This window comes from Bubalus bubalis, chromosome 8 (assembly GCF_019923935.1).
Source record: "Bubalus bubalis isolate 160015118507 breed Murrah chromosome 8, NDDB_SH_1, whole genome shotgun sequence".
In the NCBI taxonomy this organism is placed as follows: Eukaryota; Metazoa; Chordata; class Mammalia; order Artiodactyla; family Bovidae; genus Bubalus; species Bubalus bubalis.
Genome location: NC_059164.1, coordinates 39,277,990 through 39,301,152, shown reverse-complemented (window position 1 = coordinate 39,301,152; position 23,163 = coordinate 39,277,990). Strand labels below are relative to the sequence as shown.

General features: G+C 38.0%; 1 long non-coding RNA gene across 2 annotated transcripts in view; it reads right to left on the bottom strand.

Moving 5' to 3' along the window:
• LOC123334688 overlaps positions 1 to 22,611 on the bottom strand; it is an 86,077-nt gene extending 63,466 nt beyond the window's left edge. The window contains exons 1-2 of one of the 2 annotated variants that reach the window (XR_006552738.2): positions 21,386 to 22,611; positions 19,630 to 20,448 (exon numbers count right to left, since the gene is read on the bottom strand). This is a non-coding gene — a long non-coding RNA (uncharacterized LOC123334688). Of the gene's footprint in view, positions 1 to 19,629; positions 20,449 to 21,385 lie in introns of those variants that run through there. The other variant, XR_006552737.2, reaches the window with a different exon arrangement.
• Between the last annotated feature and the right edge of the window lie 552 nt (positions 22,612 to 23,163).

The window sequence follows — 23,163 nt, the reverse complement described above, 5'->3', positions numbered from 1 at the left end:
CTCTTCATCTTGTTTAAATTGCTGAGTTTGGGGTGTCCTTTCTGTATTCTGGCAGTTTGTGGAGTTCTCTTTATTGTGGCGTTTCCTCGCTGTGTGTGGGTTTGTACAGGTGGCTTGTCAAGGTTTCCTGGTTAGGGAAGCTTGTGTCGATGTTCTGGTGGATGGAGCTGTATTTCTTCTCTCTGGAGTGTAATGAAATGTCCAGTAATGAGTTATGAGATGTCTATGGTTTTGGGGTGACTTTGGGCAGCCTGTATCTTGAAGCTCAGGGCTGTGTTCCTTTGTTGCTGGAGAATTTGCTTGTTATGTCTTTCCCTGGAACTTGTTGGCCCTTGTGTGGTGCTTGGTTTCAGTGTCGGTATGGAGGTGTTTGATGAGCTCCTGTCAATTAATGTTCCTTGGAGTCAGGAGTTCCCTGGAGTCAGGGTTTGGACTTAAGCCTCCTACTTCCAGTTATCGGTCTTAATTTTACAGTAGTCTCAAAACTTCTCCTTCTGTACAGCACTATTAATAAAACATCTACGTTAAAGATGAAAAGTTTCTCTACTGTGAGGGTCACTCAGAGAGGTTCACAGCGTTACATGGAGAAGAGAAGAGGGAGGAGGGAGTTAGAGGTGACCCAAATGAGATGAGGTGGAATCCATAGTGGAGAGAGTGGGCTAGCCAGTAGTCACTTCCTTATGTGCACTCCACAACTGGACCGCTCAGAGATGTTCACGGAGTTATACAGGGAAGAGAAGAAGGAGGCAGGAGACAGAGGTGGCCAGAAGGATAAAAGGGGGAAATGAAAAGGAGGGAGACAGATCCAGCCAGTAATCAGTTCCTTAAGTGTTCTCCACCGTCTGGAACACACAGAAATTCACAGAGTTGGGTAGAGTAGAGAGGGGTTAGGGAGGAGATACAGGTGACCTGGTGGAGAAAATGGAGAGTCCAAAGGGAGAGAGAGCAATCAAGCCAGTAATCTCGTACACTAGTGAAAAATGGGTCCTGAAGATTGGGTTCTTAAAGGTATAAAATTGGTAACAAATACATAAAAACAAAAATTAGAAATCTAGAGTAGAGTTTGGAATTTCAAAAATGCGATGTTAATGAAAAGAAGAAGGAAAAGAAAGAGAGAAAAAACGAACAAAGAAAAACAAACAAGGTCGTGAAAGTAATAAAGAAACTACAGGTACAAAATTGATAACTAATACCAAAAAGCAAAAATTAAAAATCTAGAGTAGAGTTTGGAATTTCAAAAATACAACGTTAAAAAAAAAAAAAAAAGCAAAAAAAAAAAAGAAGAAGAAGAAGAAAAATAAAGAGAGAAAACAAACAAACAAACAAAAACAATGTCGCAAAAATTATAAAGAAAATACAGGTACAAAATTGATATCAAATACCAAAAAGCATAAATTAAAAATCTTGAGTAGAGTTTGGAATTGCAGATATACGATGTTATATAAAAGAAGAAGAGAAAGAAACAGAGGAAAAAAAAAGTCACAGAAATTATGAAAAAAACTATAGGTACAAAATTGATAACATATATCAAAAGGCTAAAATTAAAAATCTAGAGTAGAGTTTGGAATTTCAAAAATACAATGTTAAAGAAAAGAAGAAAAAGAAAAAAGAAAAAAACAAAACAAAAAAAAACCACGGTCAAAAAATTATAAAATATATATATGAAGTTTGCTGAAGAAGAAAAAAAAAAAAAATAGGGTCTTTTTTTTTTTTTTTTTTTTGCAAAGTAATAGTTATAAAAGTGAAAATTAAAGGACAATAGAGGACTTAAAAAAATTTTTTTTTAATAAAAAAAAAAAAGAAAGAAAGATTGATCGTAAAAATAGTGAAAATATATCTAGGTCTTTCTCTGGTTTTGTTGTGAGTATTGTGGGTTCAGTTCATTTTTGGCAGTTCCTTAGTCCGACTTATATTTCTCAAGATCTATAGGCCCCTTCCTATGTAATCCGTAGTAACCACAGGGTTTTAATCTATGGCCTGTAGCTTCCAAGGCGTTTCCCTCTGTTATAGCTTCTTCTGTTTGCTGGTCTCTTCAGTGTCTGGTTCCCGCCCTGACACAAAGGGGACGGTTGAGGACACTATTTTTTTTTTTTTTTTAATTTAGGCTCACTTGTTCAGCCGCGCTGTGGGGAGGGAGGGAGGGATGCTGCAAACAGATAACACTGGCGTGCGCTCGCAGTGCCTCAGCCACACTGGGTCTGCCCCCGCTCACGGCGCGTGTAGCCTCCCTGCCCACACTGCTTGGGCTCTAGGTTGTTCCGCCGGGAACAATCAGAGGCCGGCCCTGGGCTGAGCTCCCAGGTCCAAGCCGCTCAGGTTCAGGCACTCGGGTAGTCCTCATAGGCGCAGACTCGGTTGGGCCTGTGTTTTGTGTTCTTCCCAGATCCGAGCAGCTCAGGTGATGAGGTGTTTGGCGGGCGCCAATGCTGCGACTTATCGCCTCCCTGCCACTCGGTTATCTGGGTGTAAAACCGGCGCACCTTCTCAGGCAGATGTTGACCGTCCAGACGCCCAAGAAGTTTTAGTTAGCAAAGAAGCCTGCTTACAGTTTTATAGATAGTGTCTCTCTGGGGCTGCGATTGCCCCCTTCCGGCTCTGGCTGCCTGTCACCGGAGGGGGAAGGTCTGCAGCCGGCTATCTCTGTTCAGTCCTTTGTTCTGTGCGCGGGCCTGGCGGTGTCTTAGGTTAGGGCTGGCTTTTCGCGTGGTAGATATCCCACAGTCTGGTTTGCTAGCCCAAATTATTTCGCTCAGATAGCGCTCAGGACATTCGGCCCGATTCGTACTCTAAGGGACACAGCCCGCGCCGCACTTCCCTGCCCAGCCCCCGCTTGCTAATGCCGTGTGCAGGCGTCTGCGCTGCTTCTCCGCTGGGGGAGTTACCGTAGGGCTCACAATCCGCGATTTTTAATTGTTTATTTTTTTTCCCCTCCCTTTTATGTTGCCCTCTGTGCTTCCAAAGCTCGGCACAGATTCGGCAGTGAGAGGGTTTCCTGGTGTTTGGAAACTTCTCTCTTTTTAAGACTCCCTTCCCGGGACGGAACTCCGTCCCTCCCTCTTTTGTCTCTTTTTTTGTCTTTTATATTTTTTCCTACCTCCTTTCGAAGAGTTGGGCTGCTTTTCTGGGTGCCTGATGTCCTCTGCCGGCATTCAGAAGTTGTTTTGTGGAATTTACTCGACGTTTAAATGCTCTTTTGATGAATTTGTGGGGGAGAAAGTGTTCTCCCCGTCCTACTCCTCCGCCATCTTGGCTCCTCCCCCTACAGACACTTTTTAAAAACTCTAGGATATTTGGGATAGTCATGAAAAGTGTTTTCTAATTTTTTTCCAATACTATTTTTTATGGATCAGAATTTTTATAAACCATGAAGCACAATTTATTCATTTTGGTTTCTTCTATTATCTGGCTTTTGCTAAACTGTAAGCACCTAGAGCAAGACATATTTTTTGCTTCATTTCCTAAAAGCTTACTTCTATTTCATGGATGTCATAGGAGTATCATAAATATTAACAAATTATTGAAGAGTATCTAAAAGTTGTGTTTCAGTCTCTTCAAAGTTGAGATTCTTCACTTAAATTAGGCCATTAGGAATATATAGTTTTATTTCCAGGCAATTAAGATTTTTATCAATCTGATTTATTATTTATACTACTAATTTTGGGGCTTCGCAGGTGGTGCTAGTGGTACAGAATCCACCTGCCAACTCAGGAGACATAAGAGATGCAGGTTTGATGCCTGGGTTGGGAATATCCCTTGGAGGAGGGCATGGTAACCTACTCCAGTATTCTTGACTGAAGAATCTCATGGACAGAGGAGCCTGGTGGGCTACAGTCCATGGGGTTGCAGAGTCGGACATGACTAAAGTGACCTAGGACACACACACTAAATTTTGGTAATGTACTTTCCATTTTCAGGAGAAAAGGTGTATAGTGTACAAGTTGAGAGCATACATGAATTTCGCCCTTAAAAAATATGTACCCATGAAGGCAAACTTCTAGAGTTTATTAACAGTATGAATTACCACAGTAAAGCCAGAATTCAAAGCAAAGAACCAATGTGCCACTGAAATTTCAATTTAAACTTTTGTCATGTCACAAATTATGAGAGGTTAAGTTCATTACAGTCATTTAACTGGTATTAAGTCATCTAAACAAATGGTGACTATATTATATTTAATACTTATGACAAAAATATGTGGAAGAAACATTTATTCAATCTTTAATTTACAAAAACTTTCAGTGTAAAAATAACATTTAAATTTAAAGAATAAAATTTTAGAGGTTAACCTGTGAAACAAAGTACAGATGAATTCCCGAAAAGAAAGGTTTTGGTATTATCAATGAACTGAAATTGTAGAATTTTGTGAGTGTAGTCTGTTTATTTTATTTGGTGGCACAGAACATGAAAACATAATTATTCTCTTAATTTAGGAAAAGAGTTTCCTGAATGATAATCTGTTATGAACTTTAATGTCTTCTGAATTATAGGTTTGAGAAATAAAACAAATATCTGAAAAAGCAAAGCTCCCTATTTCCATGGCTCTGTGGCCACATACTCTAGGGTAGGAAAGCTATAGTTGTTCAGCACCTTTTTAGCTGAGCTGTCATAATTTTTATAAAGGAAAATGTAATATTCCAAAAAAAAAAGTTTTGCACATTGTATCTCAACACTGAAACTGAAAAGAAATGCACTGAAAAAGGATTTTAAGATGCACCAGTGAAGGCAATGCCAAAGAATGCTCAACTACCACACAATTGCACTCATCTCACATACTAGTAAAGTAATGCTCAAAATTCTCCAAGCCAGGCTTCAGCAATACATGAACCGTGAACTTCCTGATGTTCAAGCTGGTTTTAGAAAAGGCAGAGGAACCAGAGATCAAATTGCCAACATCTGCTGGATCATGGAAAAAGCAAGAGAGTTCCAGAAAAACATCTATTTCTGCTTTATTGACTGTGCCAAAGCCTTTGACTGTGTGGATCACAATAAACTGTGGAAAATTCTGAAAGAGATGGGAATACCAGACCACCTGACCTGCCTCTTGAGAAACCTATATGCAGGCCAGGAAGCAACAGTTAGAACTGGACATGGAACAACAGACTGGTTCCAAAGAGGAAAAGGAACATGTCAAGGCTGGATATTGTCACCCTGCTTATTTAACTTATATGTAGAGTACATCATGAGAAATGCTGGACTGGAAGAAACACAAGCTGGAATCAAGATTGCTGGGAGAAATATCAATAACCTCAGATATGCAGATGACACCACCCTTATGGCAGAAAGGCTCTTTATGAAAGTGAAAGAGGAGAGTGAAAAAGTTGGCTTAAAGCTCAACATTCAGAAAATGAAGATCATGGCATCTGGTCCCATCACTTCATGGCAAATAGATGGGGAAGCAGTGGAAACAGTGTCAGACTTGATTTTTTGGGCTGCAAAATCACTGCAGATGGTGACTACAGCCATGAAATTAAAAGACGCTTACTCCTTGGAAGGAAAGTTATGACCAACCTAGATAGCATATTAAAAAGCAGAGACAGTACTTTGCCAACAAAGGTCCATCTAGTCAAGGCTATGGTTTTTCCAGTGGTCATGTATGGATGTGAGAGTTGGACTATAAAGAAAGCTGAACACCGAAGAATTGATGCTTTTGAATTGTGGTGTTGGAGAAGACTCTTGAGAGTCCCTTGGACTGCAAGGAGATCCAACCAGTCCATTCTGAAGGAGTTCAGTCCTGGGTGTTCATTGGAAGGACTGATGCTAAAGCTGAAACTCCAGTACTTTGGCCACCTTATGCGAAGAGTTGACTCATTGGAAAAGACTCTGATGCTGGGAGGGATTGGGGGCAGGAGGAGAAGGGGATGACAGCGGATGAGATGGCTGGATGGCATCACCAACTTGATGGACATGAGTCTGAGTGAAGTCCAGGAGTTGGTGATGGACAGGGAGGCCTGGCGTGCTGCAGTTCATGGGGTTGCAAAGAGTCAGACACGACTGAGCGACTGAACTGAGCTGAACTGAAGTGATTCTCTGAGACAGATGTCCAAGCCCCAGCTATGGCTCTAAAGAGCCTGTAGTTCCTAAGAAGACTGGGAGTGAACAGAACATTCAGATACACACATAAGGGTACCTTTCAGAATTGGTGAGCCCAATCTGCTCAAACTCAATTAAAATAGCCTCTTCCTCACATTTATAAATAGGGCTGCTTGACACTGCATTATTTCTGAACATAAAAATAAATGATGTGATGAAGGTCATCATCTTTCAACCACAGGACTGAAAAGGACCTTCAGAGTACATCCAGCCTAACAGTTCCCAAAGTATTAAATTCCACTAGTGAGATAATGAAATCTTGGTTTCATTACAAATCTTCATGTACTGTTGAAGTCTAGCTTGAAGGATTTTGAGCATTACCTTGCTAGCATGTGAAATGAGGACAAGTGTACATTAGTCTGAACATTCTCTGGCATTGCCTTTACTTGAGATTGGAATGTAAACTGAGCTTTCCCAGTCTTGTGACCACTGCTGACATCCAAATTTGCTGGTATATTGACTACAGCACTTTCACAGGAAGATCTTTCAGGATTTTAAAGTCCCTTACCTCCACTAGTTTTGTTCACAGTAATGCTTTCTAAGGCCCACTTGATTTCACACTCCAGGATGTCTGGCTCTACGTGAGTGATCACACCATAGTGCTTAGACTTTTTTTTTTTTAGATTGAAAGGCATAAGATAATTTATTTATTTATTTATTTTAAATTTTATTTTATTTTTATAGAGTTGATTTTATTTTTTTTAATTTTATTTTATTTTTAAACTTTACATAATTGTATTTTTAAACTTTACATAATTGTAGTAGTTTTGTCAAATATCAACATGAATCCGCCACAGGTATACATGTATTCCCCATCCTGAACCCTCCTCCCTCCTCCCTCCCCATACCCTCCCTCTGGGTCGTCCCAGTGCACCAGCCCCAAGCATCCAGTATCGTGCATTGAACCTGGACTGGCAACTCGTTTCATGCATGATATTTTACATGTTTCAATGCCATTCTCCCAAATCTTCCCACCCTCTCCCTCTCTCACAGAGTCCATAAGACTGTTCTATACATCAGTGTCTCTTTTGCTGTCTCGTACACAGGGTTATTGTTACCATCTTTCTAAATTCCATATATATGCATTAGTATACTGTATTGGTGTTTTTCTTTCTGGCTTACTTTACTCTGTACAATAGGCTCCAGTTTCATCCACCTCATTAGAACTGATTCAAATGTATTCTTTTTAATGGCTGAGTAATACTCCATTGTGTATATGTACCACTGCTTTCTTATCCATTCATCTGCTGATGGACATCAGGTTGCTTCCATGCCCTGGCTATTATAAACAGTGCTGCGATGAACATTGGGGTACACGTGTCTCTTTCCCTTCTGGTTTCCTCAGTGTGTATGCCCAGCAGTGGGATTGCTGGATCATAAGGCAGTTCTGTTTTCAGTTTTTTAAGGAATCTCCACACTGTTCTCCATAGTGGCTGTACTAGTTTGCATTCCCACCAACAGTGTAAGAGGGTTCCCTTTTCTCCACACCCTCTCCAGCATTTATTACTTGTAGACTTTTGGATCGCAGCCATCCTGACTGGTGTGAATGGTACCTCATAGAGGTTTTGATTTGCATTTCTCTGATAATGAGTGATGTTGAGCATCTTTTCATGTGTTTGTTAGCCATCTGTATGTCTTCTTTGGAGAAATATCTATTTAGTTCTTTGGCCCATTTTTATTGGGTCCTTTATTTTTCTGGATTGAGCTGTAGGAGTTGCTTGTATATTTTTGAGATTAGTTGTTTGTCAGTTGCTTCATTTGCTATTATTTTCTCCCATTCTGAAGACTGTCTTTTCACCTTGCTAATAGTTTCCTTTGATGTGCAGAAGCTTTTAAGGTTAATTAGGTCCCATTTGTTTATTTTTGCTTTTATTTCCAATATTCTGGGAGGTGGGTCATAGAGGATCCTGCTGTGATGTATGTCAGAGAGTGTTTTGTCTATGTTCTCCTCTAGGAGTTTTATAGTTTCTGGTCTTACGTTTAGATCTTTAATCCATTTTGAGTTTATTTCAGTACAGTTCTTCTGTCTAATCTTGACACCTCTTCTTAGAGTCTTCTGCTTCTGTTAGATCCTTGCCATTTCTGTCCTTTCTTGTGCCCATCTTTACATGAAATATTCCCTTTGTATCTCCAATTTTCTTGAAGTGATCTCTAGTCTTTGCTGTTCTATTGTTTTCCTCTATTTCTTTGCATTATTCACTTAAGAAGGCTTTCCTATCTCTCCTTGTTATTCTCTGGAACTCTGCATTCACTTAGGTATGTCTTTCCCTTTCTCCTTTGCCTTTCACTTCTCTTCTTTTCCCAGCTATTTGTAAGTCCTCTTCAATCAACCATTTTGCCTTTTTTGCATTTATTTTTCTTTGGGATGGTTCCATACATACAAGCTGGATTTAGAAAAAATAGAGGAACTGGAGATCAAATTGCCAGCATCCACTGGATCACAGAAAAGCAAGGCAATTCAAAAAAAAAAAAAATCTACTTATGCTTCATTGACTATGAGGAAGCCTTTGACTGTGTGGATCACAATAAAGTGGGAAATTCTTAAAGAGATGTGACTACCAGACAACCTTACCTGCCTCCTAAGAAACCTGTCAAGAAGCAAGAGTTAGAACTGGACATGGAACAACAGACTGGTTCAATACTGGAAAAGGGGTATGTCAAGGCTGTATATTGTCACCCTGCTTATTTAACTTATATGCAGAGTATATCATGTGAAATGCCAGGCTGGATAAGTCACAAGCTGGAATCAAGATTGCCGGGAGAAATATCAGCAACCTCATATACGCAGATGATACCACTCTAATGGCAGAAAGCAAAGAGGAACTAAAGAGCCTCTTGACAGGGTGAAAAAGGAGACTGAAAAAGCTGCCTTAAAACACAACATTCAAAAAACTAAGATCATGGCATCCAGTCCCATCACCTCATGGCAAATAGATGGGGAAAAAATGGAAATAGTGACTGAAGCGACTTAGCACACATACATATGTGCTTTCTATTTGAAACTAATAGGAATGTATTCTTTTTCATATAGAAATTATTTTTTTAGATATAATTGCAGAAAAGGGGACATTGAACATTCTTAAGTTGTTGTCTAAATTATGCCTCCCTTTCTCATCTTTTCAACAAGTATTTCAGCTAAAGAGGAAAGGACAGCAGATATGGAGTGCTCCACATTTGTGTCTGTAAAAATGAGCAAGTGGCTGAGAAATAATCTTGACAAACTGTAAATGATTCAGCTCCACCAAACTAGTTATAAGAAAAAAAGACAAATTTTAATTCTAACATGGTGAAGAATGTCTTTTTATGATACAACATGCTAAACATGCAGAATTTCTTTTCTAAAGAAGGTTCACTGTGGTAGAAGTTATAGTCTAGGGGTTTTATGATGTGAGAGAGATTTTGGTTGCCAAAAGTTTCGATCTTCTCCCCCAGCCACCTACTGCTGCCACATACACAGTCTAAAGTAAAGTAAATAAGAGATAAAAATAAAAGCTGATGGGAGTGGAATCTAGATACGTCACTTGTCTCTCTTCTGCCAAGCCCTCCCCCCAGTATCTATAGGGGGATAATAGCCTAATCTGATTTGAAAAAAAATATATCATATATGTTGTGTGTGTGTATGTGTGCACACACATGCTTGGCTGTGTCCAACTCTTTGCAACCTCAATGGACTGTAGTTTGCCAGGCTTCCCTGTCCATAAAATTTTCCAGGAGTAGAATACTGGAGTAGGTTTCCACTTCCTTTTCCATGTGATCTTCCCAAGTATTGAACGCAGGTCTTCTATGTCTCCTGCATTGGCGGGTGGATTCTATCCCACTGACCCACCTGGGAAGCCCCATATATATCCTAGTAACATACAAAGATGGAGAAGGCAATGGCACCCCACTCCAGTACTCTTGCCTGGAAAATCCTATGGATGGAGGAGCCTGGTAGGCTGCAGTCCATGGGGTCGCTAAGAGTCGGACACGACTGAGCGACTTCACTTTCACTTTTCACTTTCATGCATTGGAAAAGGAAATGGCAACCCACTCCAGTATTCTTGCCTGGAGAATCCCAGGGACGGGGGAGCCTGTTGGGCTGCTGTCTATGGGGTTGCACAGAGTCGGACATGACTGAAGCGACTTAGCAGCAGCAGCAGCATGCTTATATATAAAGGAGGGGGGTAACCAATCCAACAGTATAAGCATATCAAATATTCATATTTTTATTAGAGGAAAGAGTAGTAATACAATAAATAAAAAGGGATACAATAAATATACATTAAACTTGTTTTAAAATCAAACTACTGGTGTTTGTTCCATATGTTGGTATCATCTTTTTTTCAATGATATTTCTATTTTTAACTCTTCAAACCTTCTGGATTAAGAGTTTTCTTAATCAAAAACCAAAAGAGTTTGCTTCCAGAAACAGCAATGGAATGGACAATTGCAAAATTTTGGTGCTATCAGCAGAGAATATACCCAAAATCACATGGGTAAAAACAAAGTGGTTTGGAAGAGTTTTTGTCCAATGTGGAAAGTGAAGGATGCTAAAATATAACTGAGAAACAGTTATATTTTAAATGGGAAGTAGAGTTTTTAAATGGGAAGTAGAGTGGTAGATTTTTAATAAAATTTTTCTTCACACTCTTAATTATTCAAATAATCCTAAACGTTCAAAATAAGGATGAATGTACCATGTTGTCTTACCTTATCAATCAGACTTAATGCATATTTTAACACAATGAAAAACAACCTCTTTTATGAGATTTTTGAATGATATGCTATTTGATAGATCCAAATACTTTAAAGAGTTAATGGGTATTCTTTTCACTTAAAATTTGAAACAAAAATTTTCTGTATGTAATGTAACAAAAATTAAAGACATTTACTTCTAAACTATTAATATGTTTTGAGTATCAAATGTATATGAAGAAATTTTAGAAAGTATTAAATGCTGTTTTTTTAAATGTTAGGTAATGTAGCTTTCCTTATTTTTCCAATTGATAAACAAGTATCAGATCAGGCAGCTACTTATTTTCCATAATAAATTATGTATGATTTAAATTAGCTTTCCTGTGTTATTCATATCCTTAATATCTGTTTCTTTCCTTCTGCCATCTAAGTCTTTTTTTGATTTTTATGACATACATGTATATGTGTGTACATACATGTGTGTGCTTATGCTTTACAGGTATAAGTACAGTTTATGTCTGAAAAAGTATATTTAGAATAATTTTCAGACTATAACAATATAATCTCAACATCATTTTTGACATTTTCTGGATATGCTTTTCAGAAGCATTTTGTAAAATGGCAGGAAGCCAGCAGCAATATATCAAGATTTATGATAGAAATGTTAAAATTAATCATTTTAGACTTCATTATCTCAGATCCTTAGATATTTAGAAGTAAACACATTATTGATTTAATTTCACTTTCTTCACAGTTATTTTCTTAGTATGAGTATAGTCTCTTTTAACTCCTATATAATATATTAAAGTTGTAAAAATAAGTGTTTTTACTTAAATTATAGTAACCTTTTTGGCAAAGTTGATGTTGAAAAAAAACTAAATATATGTCATAAGTGTGACCTACTCCACATTTGTTGAGTATATGTAGCAAGTGTTACGTCATGTTTTTTTTACAGGAATGATGTTTTAACTGATTAATACAATTCTATTCAAAATCACACAATTGCCTTTATCAAAAATTAGTAACAGACATGGAATAACTTTTCTATTGTTTTTTACAATTTGGTTCCATTAGTAGGTGTGGACAAACTTGGAAAGAAATATCTGCAGGCAAGTGTTAATGGTCTCTATCAACATGATAAAAGATTGAAGATATAAGGAATGATATATTTGATAGGAACAAAGGTAAAAAAAATATACATATTATAATAAAATCTTTGCATTTCTAAGTACTTTTTAGGCTATTTTTAAAATCAGAATACAGAATAATTCCAAGAGAAGATCAGTTGCTTCCATTTATTTTTATATGTAACCCATATGTGTGACTTGAAGTCACTTAATTTTTAGAATTTACTGTGTATATTTTCAATTCCTGGCTACCTTGCCATATTTAATCATTATTTAGTTTTTAATTATCATACAGCATGCAAAAAATGACAATCATCTTATACAGATGTGGTTGATCTTTGTAAGTTTCTCTGAGATAAGCAAGGAATTCTCAATTTTTATTGTTAGACTTTCTTTATCTATTTATCCTTTAATTCATTCATCAAACTACAGCAAATATTTATTGAATGTTTAAGTCAGGTTCTGAAAATAATTTCAATTAGAATTTGCTTTTTGTTTTCTTAAATTGATTTTTAACTTTAATCTGCTAAATCACTAATTTTTGACTATGTAAACTCTCAAGTTAATTTACATACTTAAAAACAGGATGAATCATGGAGCTTGCTAAGAAGTGACTGTCACGTTTATATTTACAGATATGATTTGGTTTTCTTCTTTTTAAAAAGCTATTGTTATTTTAGTTACTTTGAAAACTGAGAAGACTGCTAAACCACTCTTTAAACTTTGGTTGCTTGTTTGATCTATTTCCTCGCTTAGACATTACACTAAACTCTGTACTATAGTTTTTATAAGCCAGGATGTACTTATGAAAAATATATATTAAAATTTCATTTTACAATTCCCATTCTCAACAGAATTTTCATTTAAATCCCTCTGTGTAGAAGTCTAAGGGCAGACAGAATAGAGACCAAGCCCATGCACTGAGAAATTAGATTTCCTTATTAATATGTGAGCTATTTTTTTTATCTTGAATGATCTAACAATCTATGAAGTCACTTGCATTCTTTGTGATTTTAATTTGCTGGTGTCACCCAAAATTAGGAAAATAATTTTTTTTTTACTTTGGAATCTAATTTCTTGATATTTTCTTTATATGAAATGTTAAGGAAAAAAGTACTGCAAGTTGCAACAGGTCATGCTCTCACATAAAGTAACAGGTTAAGTAGAATGAAATCCTCTTATTACCAAATGTAGGAGCAAATGTACTTGAGGCTAAGATAAACACTGTAGGAGAGTCAAAAGCATACTTTAACGTCCTCTTATTTTTTCCTTTCATCACTGCCCAAGATAATATTAGAAGTAAGCACTATATGAACAATAACTTGACACCTTAATGCCTCATGGATTTAGTAGTATTCTTTCATCTTACTCTAAAACATTTTCCATATAATTTATTTGCTAACAATTGATTTATGTATTTTGTCTTAAACAGTCACTCTGTTGAGGAAAACCTGCCTGCCTTATGAAAGAAGATTTCTCAAAAGCCCATGGCAAATATTTCTAATTTGGGCATTGGCTCTGATTTCTTCCATGACAAGTCAAATTTGTTTTAGCCTTTAAAAATAAATAAAGCAAAGCGAAAACAGAGGTAAAAAAGAAGGGTGAGATGAGGAGGAAAGAAGTTCAAAGTTTATATCATAGTCTACCACCATGATTAACTTCTTATTTCAAAAAGAGCTTACCTGTAATACTAGATTAAGCCTAGTAGCATCCACACATGTATATATACATACACATGTAAATAAATAAATGGTTTGAAAACAAACATTTCCTAATATGAAACAAGTAGGAAGAACAGTGTTTACAATCACAGTAAATTCTTGTGAAATAAGTAAAAGCTTTTTATCGTCCAGTCAAACCAACTTGAAAGTTAGAAAAACGATTGGCCAAAATCTCTCAAAGGTGTGAGAATTTTGTCACTGTTTTCTTCAGAAGCTTAAACACCCAAATATAAAATAATAATAAAAGCTTCGTCCATTTTAAAGTGATTTTTAAAAACTGCATTAATTTGGGAGTAATTACATTAATTACTACTATTATGATAAAGGCTACACAATTTAAAGAACTGCCTCATTTTTATTCTTTCAACTTCAGATTGATCTTGAAATTCTACACATCTTATATGGACAAGTGTGAACTTTCCATTGCAGTGTGTATTTTGCCTCATTCTGTACTGTGCTTTTTTTTTTTTTTTAACTTTTCACATTATAGATGTATCTTGCCATTGCCTGTTGCTTAGCAATTGGCATAACTAATTTAGTGCTCAGAGTCATGTGCATGGTACCAATTAATATAAATAATATATAAGAATAATTGATTATATTTAAAAGGTGCTTCTCCTAAAGCCTCTAAAGGTTTTACAATGAATGAATGATGGCACTTGAAATGCTGATTCAAAGAATTTCTTCAGGTGGATCCACTACAAACCCCATACTGAAATAAATGTAAAATAAAACCAATCCCTTACACTTAGGTTAAACATAGCATTCAAAATGGATTACATAAACACTGTATTACTTAAAATAGTTTAAAAGACAGCAAAATAATGACTCAGAGAGTTTCAAGTGACTTTCCAAAGTAACAGATAAAGATATGTCTGAAATCCATGAAGTTTTTTCATTTCACTCAACAGTTACAAAATAATTGAGATCAATTTTAAAGCCGCAATTTTCTTATTTTTTGAAAAGGGCGAGTAAGGCGTTAACTCCTAGTTTTACCTTGTACAAATGCAAATTGAAGCAATGTTTATTTAATTCACCATTCCTGAGAAAACTCACTATATTTAGTGCAATTATCTCCTATAAGAACACAAATCAAAGTTTTCCAGTAGTGGTGATAGATTCATTTCAATCATTTTACTCTGAGGCAGACATCCTGATTGATCAATATAGCATTTGACCCAATTCTTTGCCCAAACACATACAATCACAGAATGATATCATTTGGGAATTTGCTCTTAAGGATTTATCATTTGATGAAGGGCCAATCTTTTACTTCTTGACTTTGCTATTTCCCGTCTAGACAACTACACAATGGCATTTTTGAGGATAACAATGCTTTTCTTTCAATTTTGTCTTCAAACTTTACAAAATGATGCAGTTGATTTTTAGCATCATTAACTTTCTGGAGTAAAAGTTTTCTCTAATGATTACAAATATCCATGAGGAAGTCTTGTTCATCCTTTTCCTTGACCCCTATTCCTAGCTCCCTATTCCTTCTCTCTTGCTATACAGTTCATACTCTTTCCACAATTTACATGAAGTTTTTGGTGATATTTTTATTGTAGCCAGACTAGTATTAACTGTCTGAAACCAGCATATTTGAGGGGAGTGTATCATATTTTCTCCAGTGATATAAAAATTGTCACATCCTCTAATTCTATTAAATAATAAATTACATTAGATGTTTGTGCTCCGTTTTAAAAAGCTTTAGAAGTCTGGTAGTAAATTCCTAAGAAAAAACATTTCAGAAGATTAAATTAGGTAACCTAAAAAAAAAAAAAAGCCAACTTCATTGTACTAAAAAGTCAGGAATGGTCTGATACTATTATAAGAATCAGTACCATGGACCAGGAAGAGTAGTTTCCTACATTTGAGTGGTGTCAGAGGGTAACTCTAGACAGAAGTTGGTTATCTACTTATAAACTACTTCCTTTTAGCACTGTATAAATTTAGGTTTGTTAGGAAGGGGTGATGATGTTTAACTATATGGCTGGTTTCGAATATATGAGTAGCTTCCTTGATATCATACTCCCCACAGAGATATTTAAGTTTTATTTTATTCGGTTCTACCTTAGCTACTTATTACTGAATGATACATATATTTCTGATGCAGACTACTTAATAAACATTCTTCCTTTATAGTTAAACTTCATTTTAGGCCTATAGTGCATAATAAGTAGCTTCAGTTGTGTCTGACTCTTTGCAACCCTATGGACGATAGCCCGCCAGGTTCCTGTGTCCAGGGGATTCTCCAGGCAGGAATACTGGATTGGGTTGCCATACTTTCAACCCAGGGACTGAATCCACGTCTTTTATGTTTCCTACATTGTCAGGTGAGTTCTTTATCACTAGCGCTACCTGGGAAGTCCAGGCCTACAGTAAGGGAATTTAATTTCTCTTATGAGAAATCTCTCATGTGTACAATATTTTTTCTCAAGGTCTTATGATGAAAAAAGAAAAAACAGGTAAGATTTTAATAAAACTTGACATAAAATGTTGGTTGTTTTAGCCTAAATGTTATCTACTGAAAAAACAACAGTACTCCATTTCTCAGGTCTGAAAATAGATTAAAATGCAATTAAAAGAGAACTGTGAGATCTAGAACAACAACAAAACACTCAAATTTGTATGCAAACACAGAAGACCCCAAATAGCCAAAGCAATGACAAAGAAAAATGGAGCTGGAGGAATCAAGCTCCCTAACTTCAGACTATCCTATAAGCTACAGTCATCAACACAGTATTGTACTGGCACAAATACAGAAATATATATCAATGGAACAGGATAGAAAGCCCAGAAATAAACTCATGTACCTATAGTCATTAATCTAAAACAAGGGAGGCAAGACTATACATTGTTTGAAAGACAGTCTCTTCAACAAATGGCTCTCAGAAAACTGGACAGCTACAAGTGAAAAAAAAATGAAATCAGATCATTCTTTAACACTATAAAAAAATAAGCTTAAAATAGATTAAAGATCTAAATATGAGACACCACACTATAAAACTCCTAGAGGAAAACAGAAGCAGAGATAAATCATAGCAGTATCTTTTTCACTTCATCTCCCAGAAGTATGAAAATAAAAACAAAAATAAACAAGTGCGACCTACTTAAACTCAAAAGCTTTTCCACAGCAAAGAAAACAGTGAGAAAAAAAAAAAACAACCTTGAAAAGACAACCACATATTGAGAAAAAATAATTGTGACCGATGAGACTTGTAAGGGAATAGTCTTCAAAATTTACAAACAGCTCATGAGGCTTAATCTCATCAAAACTAACAAACCAATACAAAAATGGGCGAAGACCTAAATAGACACTTCTCCAAAGAAGATAAATAGATGGCCAAGAGGTACATAGAAAGATGCTCAACATCACTATTAGAGAAATGCAAATCAAAACTACAATGAGATATCACTTCATACCTGTCAAAAATAGCTATCATCAAAAAATCCACAAACAATAAATGCTGAAGAGGGTATGGATAGAAGGGAACCCTCCTACACTGTTGGTGGCAATGTAAATTGATAAAGCCACTATGGAGAACATTATACAGTTTCCTTAAAAACTAAAAATAGAGCTACCGCATGACCCTGCAATCCTACTCCTGGGCATATACCCAGAGAAAAACATGATCCAAAAGGATACATGCACCCCAATGTTCATTGCAGCACTGTTTATTATAACAGCCATGACATGGAAGCAACCTAAATGTCTATAGACAGAGGAATGGACACAGAAGAAATGACACATATATGCAATGGAATGTTACTCAGCCATTAAAAAGAATGAAACGATGTCATTTGCACCAACATAGATGGAGATTCTAGAGATTATCATATTAAATGAAGTTAAGTCAGACAGAGAAGGAGAAATATCGTCTGACATCCCTTATTGTTGCTGTTTAGTCATTATGTCCAACTCTTTGCAACCCCATGCAACCACCAGGCTCCTCTGTCCATATTTTCCAGGCAAGAATACTGGAGTGGGTTGTCACTTCCTTCTTCAGGGGTTCTTCCCAACCCAGGGATGGGACCTGAATCTCCTGAGTTTTCTGCATTGGCAGGTGGGGATTCTTTACTGCTGAGCCATCAGGAAAGCCTGATGTTCCTTATATGTGACATCTACAAAGACATGATATAAATGAACTTATTTGCAATAGAGAAGCATGTTCACAGACTTAGAGAATGACCCTATGGTTATTGAGGGGTAAAATGGGAGGAAGAGATAGGGAGTTTGGGATCAACATGTATACACTGCTATATTTAAAATGGACAATCAACAAGGTCCTCCTGTATAGCACAGGGAATTCTGCTCAGTGTTATGTGGCAGCCTGATGGGAGGTGAGTTTGGGGGAGAATGCATGCATGTATAAGAATAGCTGAGTCCCTTTGTTGTCCACCTCAATCTGTCACAACATTGATAATCAGCTATATACTAATATAAAATAAAAAGTTAAAAAAAGAAAATGAAACTCTTACAAAAGATAAAAATTTTAAAAAAATGAAAGAGAACTGTGAACTACCTTGTTTTTTTTTTTTTTTTTTTGAGGGGGAACTGTCCCAAAGTTTTCTATTGTAACATTTGTTAAAGCCAGTACTTTGGATGGTATTACTCATGTTATCTATGGAATGTTAATTAAGTTTCAAAAAAGAAATCAATTAAATGTAGCTTATACATCATTATTCTCATTTTGTATTTTATTTTTAAAATTAAGATGTAATAATTTACAAAAAAACTATAAACCTACCTATAAAAAACACATTGTGATAATTTCTATTAACCAAATTGATCTTCAATTGCAATAAAATAGATTACAAATGATATATATGTACGTATGTGTGCATAAATAAATCTCTTTCTTGGATCACAGCCTTGTCATGGCTAAGGAGTTTGCATAACTTAATGAAGCTATGAGCAATGCTGTGCAGGGTCATCCAAGACGGATGGGTCATAGTGAAGAGTTCTGATAAAATCTGGTCCTCTGGAATAGGGAATGGCAAGCCACTCCAGTGTTCTTGCTGCAAGAACCCTGTGAGTGGTATGAAAAGGCAAAAAGATATGAAACCAGATGATAAGCACACCAGGTCAAAAGGTGTCCATCATGCTACTGGGGAAGAGCAGAAGGCAACTACTAACAGATTCAGAAAGAAAGAAGTGGTGGGGCCAAAGTGGAAACAAAATTAAAAGATGCTTGCTCCTTTGAAGAAAAGCTATGACAAACCTAGACAGTGTTTTAAAAAGCAGAGATACCACTTTGCCAACAAAGGTCCACATAGTCAAAGCTATGGCTTTTCCAGTAATCATGTATGGATGTCAGAGTTGGACCAAAAAGAAGGCTGAGTGCCAAAGAATTGATGCTTTCAAGTTGCGGTGCTGCAGAAGACTCTCTAGAGTCCCTTGGACTGCAGGGAAATTGAACCGGTCAATCCTAAAGGAAATCAACCCTGAGTATTCACTGAAAGGACTGATGCTGAAGTTGAAGCTCCAATACCTTGGCCACCTGATGTGAAAGCCAACTCACTGGAAAAGACCCTGATGCTGAGAAAAATTAAAGGCAAAAGGGGATATGGGTGGCACTGGATGAGATGGTTAGATAGCATCACTGACTCAGTGGACATAAGTTTGAGCAACTCCGGGAGATAGTGAAAGACAGAGAAGCCTGGCATGCTGCAGTCCATGGGGTCTCAGTCAGACATAACTTAGAGACTTAACAACAACAACAACAATATATATAAATGTATAGATATAAAAACTTATTACTTTTTAAAACATTAACTCATAAGGCTCTAGTTAATTTAATAGACAAAATATATACTTGTATTGGATTATACAGACAAGTGTTAAGCCCAGATTTCTAGGACATTAAAAAACAAACCATTATATAGTGAGTTTCCATGGTGTAGATTAAAATATTTGGCAATTTTTCAAAACAGAATTTTAAAATGAAGAGACATAGTTCTTATTTTCAGATAGCTGTTAATATTTCCCATTTTTAATAAAATAAATTTGAGTCTCCTTTTGTAAATTATATATATATATCTTTTTAATGAAGAAGTAAGAGCCTCTTCATTTTAAGTAGTGATTCTAATTACATCCAAGTTGGACTTACTAAATTAGCAAACACAATCACCCATGTCTGTAATATATAAAAGAAGACTAGAAACTTGAACAGAGAATTCACAGAAGCAGTGAGTAATCAGCTAAGGCAAAGTGCTGTGATGTTTCCCTTTCTTCCTGAATATACAACCTCAATACAAACAAGAAGTGCTCCAGAAGGGTGTCATGCTACTGACTCTGCTCCTGGAAGCTTTCTAAACAGCAGAAACTCACTAGGCTATCTCTGGGGCTACTAGGCCAGAGTATATTGAAATAATTTTGAGCAAGTCTGACATGCATTGCCATAGCTTTGGGAATATTTATGAACAAAACATCTGGTGTTGAGTATCATCTGGGTCCACAGGGCAAGGTAAGGAGAAAGTCATGCAGCAAAAGCACCCTGCACCCTAGTAAGCAACATTTGGCAAGGATACAGACTACCCATTGTCCTAGAAAAAATTCTGTACATATAGCCAGGCTCGAACTATCCTGACAGCACCCTATGAAAGAGGGAGCTGTGTTGGGGGAAAGGAGTCCAGAAATGTAACTTTATGGAGAGTACTTCCAGGAGGTGGGAAACTGAATGGAACCGTGACATATGCAGAGGTCCATGGGAGTCTCAGAAGTACCATTAATACAACCAATAAAAGAATTCACATTTAGGGCCTGACACATAGAATGCTCAGATGATAATAAAACCTAACAGAAAAGATGTGTTCTCATCTTCTCTCAAAATAATCTGGAAAAGGAAATGAGACACAGAAATAAAGGGTAAGAAGTCGAGAGGAAAGAGTGAAAAATACCATGTTTGCCTCCCCACTATCAGTCCCCAAGCCAAGTAATATCACAGCTACATTGGTAAGTGGGGAGAGGCTTTGCATTATGAGTTTAAAGTTTTAAATTAAAGTGGACTGGACTTTTTAATACCAAGAGGAGTCAATTTCTAAAATGAGACTTGTTCTTATAACTGACATTTATATCAAAAGATTCTGTGCAAGGCTAGGAAGGAAGTATCAGAAATGTTTTAAAGCACTAGTTAGGAAAGGAAAAAAAAAGCCATTTCCTTTTCTGTTACTTCACTGGCTTCAATTCTTTTATTAAAAGGGTTAAATGCATGTCACTATGAGGAATTAGTTGTGTAAGTTGTTTTAATATAAGGGGAGATGTGAAAAGCAGCATATGCATTCACTAACAGGAGAGGAACTCTATCTAGTGACTTTATGAGAGATTCTGATGTCTAAACTGGAACCTTAAGTGTGAATTTTTTAGTAATGTAACACATGGCAAAAATGGAGTGATGGGTTGTAATGAGTGTATTAGCCACAGGGAGTTCTTTTCAGGAAGATTCCTACGTAAGGAAAAATAGGACATTCTTAGGAACTCAGTCCAGTGTGAATATTCCTCTCTGGAGGAACATCTTTCTCCTCCTCAAAATATTTTGTGGAGAGATGTGTGAGAAACCTAATGGGTAAGAAGGATCAGAACAAACAGTAATTTAAAAGCCCTGTTTTGTTTTGGTTGTTTTAATCTCTGCAGAAACATTTGCTAACCATGGGTAGGAAAAGCAATTAATGGATCTCAAGCCCTTCACCAGCAACCAGCCAAAACGCAGTAACAAGGTACAAATCTCAAATGAAAAGAAATTGGAAGTACAGCTAAGTAACAAGTTCACTTACCAGATCCAGTGGAAGGAAACACCACATCCCCATAGTCACCATAATGGAAGTCAAACCAAGACAGCTCTTCCTTCTCAGGCTCCCCGCCAACATCTTGTTTCTCTGCTTCAGGTGTTGCTTCATTTGAGAAGCTCCATTTTCTTAGTCCCATGCGGCACCGGGCACTGAGGCCTCATGCTTTATAACTTCCTCTTCCAGTTGGGGTTCGCCAGCACCTGCTGCCTGTCCAGGTAGCCCTGAGCGCTTTCTCTATGCGTCTGTAGGCCTTAGCATCCTTTGCTTTGTGGCCCAGTATCTTCTGGAGGTCCTGGCTGAAAAGCACCAACAACTGTGAGGCTCTCAGGTGTCTCTGGGAAGGAGAAGGGCTAGACGCTGCTCAGTGCCACATCAGACTGCTTTCCCGTGAAGTGGGTGGTGCGGGTGACCTTCCTTAGGACCTCCTGTGGCTGGGAAGTGATCTTGTGAAGGAGATGGTCCTGGACAACCTTCAGCCGCCTAGGGCCATACACACTGTCTCAGTTAGCAGCTCCTTGGTGAAGCCGGGCTGGTTTCTCTCCAGCAGCAGAGCCAAGCCCAGAACAGCTTTTGTCTCTGGTACAGAGAAGCCTTTCACCACCGCCTCCGTGTGTACCAGCAGCCAGCCAACCCGAGCATGGCCCAACTTGTGAAGCGCAACCACGTCCCCACCATCCTCTGAGAAGATCCTGCTCGGTGGAGTGGCACTGGCAACACTGCGCGGCGTGTGGTACTGGAGGGAAAACCCGTTTTGGCCGCGAGATCTTCCCCGAACTTCCCGCGAGGGTTCCGTACAGAACTCGGCTATGCTGAGACGGGATAGCAGCCGACAGACGCTACCAGTGAACGCGGCGGGCCCAGGTCAGAGCCAGTCTTTTCAGCCGCTGCTTGAAAACCTCTTGCTTTTCCCACGGTGTGGAAAGGTGGATGAAGACTTGGTCCAGGGGGCTTGGCCTCAGCATTGTCAAAAGTGTCGGTTTGGTTGGTGGACGCCTGAGCTGTGACGTGGTCCGTGGTGCCCAGCCCACCCATTTCCACAGAAACTGGTTTGGAGTATGTTCCTCTTCTAGTTGAAGCCGGACCTGGTGTTGGGGCGCTTCTTGCCCATGGAGTCAGTCTCCTCGATGTACACGACTCCCGGGGGTGGAGGCGGGCTTCCCTGGAGAGGCTGCACAGATACGCAGAGCTGAGGCCTCGGTTGACCACCACAAACTCCTGACTGGCCAATGCAAAAGAAGACACAGGCTTCCATCTCTGCCGTCTTGGTCAGTGGCATGTTCCCACAGTCCGGGAGAACAGCAGTGCACCCTTTGGAACTTTGGCACCGAGGTGAAGAAAGCACTCCAGCCTCTTCAGATAATCACAAACCCATCTGCTGCATTCCTGCAAAGTCTTTGCGACTGACTCTCTTCTGCACCTGTTGTTCACAATCACGAAATGCAGCATTTCAAGCCGATTTAAAGCACCGAATGCTTCCCTCCCCATCACTCTAGTCAAATGGAAACATGCACAGGCAAGCCCATTGCTGAATTCCCCAAGGCCGAGGGGGCATTTCCTAAGAAACCCTGTGCCTGTAAGAAATTGGGGTCCTGGTCTTGCTTCCATATTCAGTTCATCTTCAGCCTCCAGATGTTTCTCTTCTAAACTGTCCATAACTGCCCCTGCATTTAGAACATCCAGGCCAATTGAGGCGGCCGAACACCAAGCTCCGGCTGCAGGCCGACTTTCCACCACACCTTCCCCGGGCACCCAGTGGACTCATG